The sequence below is a fragment of the Suncus etruscus genome, chromosome 4, assembly GCF_024139225.1.
Source record: "Suncus etruscus isolate mSunEtr1 chromosome 4, mSunEtr1.pri.cur, whole genome shotgun sequence".
NCBI lineage: Eukaryota > Metazoa > Chordata > Mammalia > Eulipotyphla > Soricidae > Suncus > Suncus etruscus.
This window is the reverse complement of record NC_064851.1, coordinates 142,083,016-142,088,194: the sequence shown is the minus strand read 5'-3', so window position 1 is coordinate 142,088,194 and position 5,179 is coordinate 142,083,016. Positions and strand designations below refer to the sequence as shown.

Genomic DNA, 5,179 nt, shown 5'->3' with positions numbered 1-5,179 from the left:
AGATTGTGTTCAATGGTGTCTTCTTGGCAGAATTGTGTAGAAAAGCCTAAAAAAGCCAGAAGATCCTTGGCAACTGGGCTCTGGGGGGAGGGGGGAGGAGGGAAACTCCAATCCCATGGTTTTTTAAACTGGAGAGGAAGGCTGCAACTGGACCCAGAAGATCCCACATGCCAGGATTACTGCTCCTTCTACTGGCATGGCTGAGAATCTGGACAGACAGCTGGCCAAAGGCCTCCAAGACTGACCAGTTAGTCCAGGAGACCTAGAGCCCCCCCACACCAGGCTGGCTTTCAAGGCCAGGTCTGGCATCTGAGCTCTGGTGGGGGAATGGGGAGGAGGCAAACTCCTCCCCCATGCTTTTTCATACTGGAGAGGGAGGCTGAAGCTGGACCCAGACGATCCCACATGCCAGGATTCCTGCTCCTCTCCTACGGGTATGGCTGGGAATCTGGGCATACAGCTGGCCAATGGCCTCCTGAGCTGACCACTTAGTCCAGGAGACCGAGATCCCCCCATGCCAGACTGGTCTTCAGGGCCAGGTCTGGCAACTGGGCTCTGGGGGGAGGCGGAAGGAGGTAAACTCCCGTATTCATACTGGACCCCTTGCAGCAGTGTCTTTTCTTACTAATACTCATTTTCATAACTGTGTGGGTGCATATATACTATGGGCATGGGCAACTATACTTTTTAAGCATTATCTAAAAATGTTCTTTATTCTAGACGATTCCTAGGAAAGGAAATCAAATGCCAAAGAGTTGGATGGTAACACTCAAATAGATCTTTAAAGTCAGTCTTTATGTGACGTGACTTTCCATACTGACTTCAAGCTGAAATCACAAACAATTCATATATATAGTATATAGCCCCTGTCATGTATTGCCTCTCCCCTACCCCGTGTCTCTTCTATCTCCTCATCTCCCAATCCTGATACATTATCTTCCCCTAATTTAACCCTCTTTACCCTCCTCAGTTCCTAACTCAGTAGGCACCAAGATTGACCTCCTGCCCCAACAGACCACCTTCCAGCTCCTCAGTGAAAGACACCCTCTGGGTCCCCGTTCTCATGTATCAGCAAAGAACTACAATCAGCATGCCTGCTGACTCATGCTTGATGGCCCCTCTCACCCCCACCAAGTCGTGGACTATTGCACGATATAGGAATCGGCCTCAGCAAAATTCCCAGCTCAAAGACACTATATGGTCTCGTAATGCAGCAAAGCATCTCTCAAACTCAATTCCAAGGCCTGTGAATCGAAAAGTACCTTGGCTTTTACTCCCCACAAGAATATATCAAAAGACCTAATTGGGAATCTTATATTGCCTATGGGTGCTCAATACCTGTATAACAATACATCTTAAGATGTGTATGCCTACATATACAGGTAGCCTCCTCCACCACTTGTTTTATTCAAATACCTTCTCTTTTTAACTCAGTTTTATTTATTTGTTCTATTTTAATATATACATTTTTTCTCTATCCTTACCATTTTTGGTGCTGCTTGGTACAAAAAGCCCTGACTGGGATAAAAGCTCAAAACAAAACCAGACGACAGAGACTGTGTGTGCAGCCTGTCATCCTTACCCAGAATAGCACCAGCAACACAGTATGACACCATACATTTTTGTATGGGCACAGTAAATAAAAGGGGAAACTATAGACACAGAAACAAGATCTTATCTTCTAGGGATAAGAACTCACTTTTTATAGCAGAAGGGTGCCTCCCATCCTGAACATGTGTGATGTGGATACAACGCAGTCTAGAGATTGGACAGTGTTAGTCCAATCCCAAAACCCAGATCCCTGATGAAGAAATTATACAGCTCCGGGCAACACCACCAGGAACTAAGCTCCATTGGGAGATTTATCACACTGCTCTGGCACCAACTTGTGCACATTTTGATATGACAATGATATGAAAATATGAAAACTTGACCTAAGTCCAGACTGTCCTATCACATCACCTAACACTAAATGGAAATCAGAAGAGATATCATCCCTTGAACTGTGAAAAATAAGAACACCAACAACAGAAAACTGACTTTGACAACTGTGACTGAACAGAACATACCTTGGGACTAATAAGGAAAACCCTACCCTAGGCTGTAGCCCAAGACACATAAAAACAACAACAACAAGATGTCTTATTGCAGAGGTCCAACTTGGACAACAGAGACTGAGCAGAACTTTTGGATCCATAATATCGTAGGCTTAGGGACTGAATGAAAACAGGGAGCAAGTGTTACAGAAGACTGAACACAACAACAATGATGGATAGGAACCTCTATCATAGAACCTGACCTATAATCCGCATAAATACCACAATCACTAGCTACGGTGGCTTGATTTTCTCACACACAACCGAGAGAAAACTTTCCTAGCATCACAAAAAAAGCCTTTGGGATAGGGTAATGAGTATATATGGAGCCAGGGGTTGATCCCATGATGGAATGCTTCAAGGATGGAGAAACCCTGAATCTCTTAGGCCACGGGAATTCCCTTTCTTCTCCAATGCTTAATGTGCCTATGCAAAAAAAAAAAAAAAAAAAAAAAAGTGGGGGGAACGCCAAACCCTGCCACTCCAGCACCCATACCTTTTCTTGTTTAGTTTTGATTTGTTAGTTTTTGTTGTTAGTTTTTTATTTTATTTTTTTCTCTTTTTTCTTCCACTTTTCTCTTTCTTTTTCACTCTTCTGGTTATTATATAGAGATTTGTTTTTATTTTTATTTGCCGGGTCCATTTTTTTCTTTTTTCTTCCATTATTTTTTCCTTTTTTCTCTCTTTCTTCTTTCTTTCTTTCTTTCTTTCTTTCTTTTTTTTTTTTTTTTTGGTAGTTGTCACCAAATTTTTTCTCCCTTTTTTCTTATCCATTTTATCTCTGATGATGGTGAAATGGATGTTCAATCTACAACAAGCTGTAAAGTGGCGACCAGTTGCACTAGCATTCTGGGGGTAAAGGAGGGAGATATGGGATACATACTGGGAACAGGGGCAGAGGGAGGACAGCACTGGTGGTGGGAATGCCCCTCATTCATTGTCACTATGTACCATAAATGATGCAGTGAAAGATTTGTAATGCATTTTGGTTACAATAAAAATTAAAAAATATATGGAACCACAGCAGATGGGAAACTTTATAAGTGAAATTTAAAAAATTTAAAAAATATGAAAATAAATTGGAGCAAGACTAGGTAGAATTCTATGTACATGTCAAGATTAGTTTTAAGCAAATTTGGGGTTTATACTTAAAATAGAACATATAAGACTCACAATAAAATTAAAGTATATTGTGATACTGTTTATAATTGAAATGTATATTCTTTTCTTCCTTCATCTTTTTCATTTTGTCTTTTCTTCCCTGCTAAGGAGTAAACTCATGGTCTCAACAGGAAATATTTTTTAACCCAATAAGAAAGCAATTAATTTATTACTTCCAATCTGAAATTGGTTAAAAGATTATAGTAGTCCTAGATTTCTAGGTTTTTATTTGCTTCTTTTCAGCTGATAATTAATCCTTGCACATCATGGACACAAACAATGGCACTAAAGTGACTTAATTCATCCTCCTAGGATTTGCTGCACAACACAAGTATTGGCATATCCTGTTCATAGTTTTCCTAATAATCTATGTTGTCACTCTAGTGGGTAATATTGATCCTACTCATCAGATTTGTTTCCTCCCTTAAAACACCTATGTACTTTTTTTCTTCAACATTTGGCATTTGTTGATCTTTGCTACTCCTCTGCTATCACTCCCAAGATGTTGCAGAACTTTGTACAAACAGACCATTCCATCTCTTTTGTAGAATGTGTAGCCCAAATACTCATCTTTGCTACCTTCACAACCAGTGACAGCTATATCCTGGCTGTTATGGCAGCGGACCATTACATGGCCATCTGCAACCCACTTCAATATCTAATAGTCATGACCCAGAGAGTTTGCATTCAATTTGTAATTGGTTCCTAAATTGGGCTTCCTAAATGCATCTAGAAATACTAGTTTTACGTTCTCATTGAGCTTTTGCAGATCCAATAAAATCAACCACTTTTTCTGTTATGCATCCCCAATTCTTGCCCTCTCATGCTCTAGCATTGACTAAAATATTTTACTCTTGACTGTCTTTGTCAGGTTCAACTTGACATTTGCCATTTTAGTCTTCATCCTTTCCTACATATACATTCTGGCTGCCATCCTGAAGATCTCTTTTGCTGAGGGGGGAAAAAAAGCCTTTTCCACCTGTGCTTTACTGCTATCATAATTTTCTATGAAACTGTCACGTATATGTATCTACACCATGGGACTATTGAATCTCAAGAGCAAGAAAAAATGTCCTCTCTCTTTTATGCCATTATCATCCCCATGTTAGACCCTCTCATCTACAGTCTGAGAAACCAGATGTAAAAGAATCCATTAAGGGCATTGGAAAAAAGCATTTCTAGTATAAAATTTGATGTCTTTCTTCTTTTTAACCTTCCAGCTCCTACTTTATCTTTTTTCAATAATGTCTTATTGAAGCACAAGGTTACAAACATGTTTGTAATTGGGGTTCTGCCATAAAATGCGCACACCCCTTCACAGTACAACTTGTCCAAACCATTGTCCCCCATTTCCTACCTCCCCTCCCCTCCCATACCTTGCCTGTCTTTGAGACAGATATTGTATTTCTTTCTATCATTGTCATGGTAGCTGTTAGTGTAGCTATTTCTTTAACTACACATACTACTCTTTATGATATACTTCTTATTTGGGCTGGTCCATCCAGCCCTCATCTTTTTGTCTCTGGGTGTGATTATTATACTGTCTTTTATTTTTCTTAAATCCCATAAAATTTACTTATCATGAATGGATTTGGAGACTATTATGGTGAATGAAATAAATCATAGGGAGATATGTGAGCGCAGAATAGTCTCACTTGTATGCAGGAGTTAAGAAAAATAAATTTTGATTTTTAATTTAATATGGGTTCATCAAATCAACAGTTCTCACAGAAAATGTGGCAAAATTTTGTGAGACACAAAAATATTCCTTAGTAATATTAATAACAGAAGAAGAGCTAAAGGCCATCTTAGTTAAACAACTAACTTATAATTTTGTCATTTATTTAAAAAGAGGGAGTATCTAAAAATATTTATATTCCTTTTGTGAATTTTCAAGATTCTTAATTTTACCAAATACATGC

General features: G+C 39.2%; 1 pseudogene; it reads left to right on the top strand.

Moving 5' to 3' along the window:
* The first annotated feature begins 3,523 nt into the window (after positions 1 to 3,523).
* On the top strand, positions 3,524 to 4,401 carry LOC126007241 (putative olfactory receptor 5AK3; annotated as a pseudogene).
* The last annotated feature ends 778 nt before the right edge of the window (positions 4,402 to 5,179 follow it).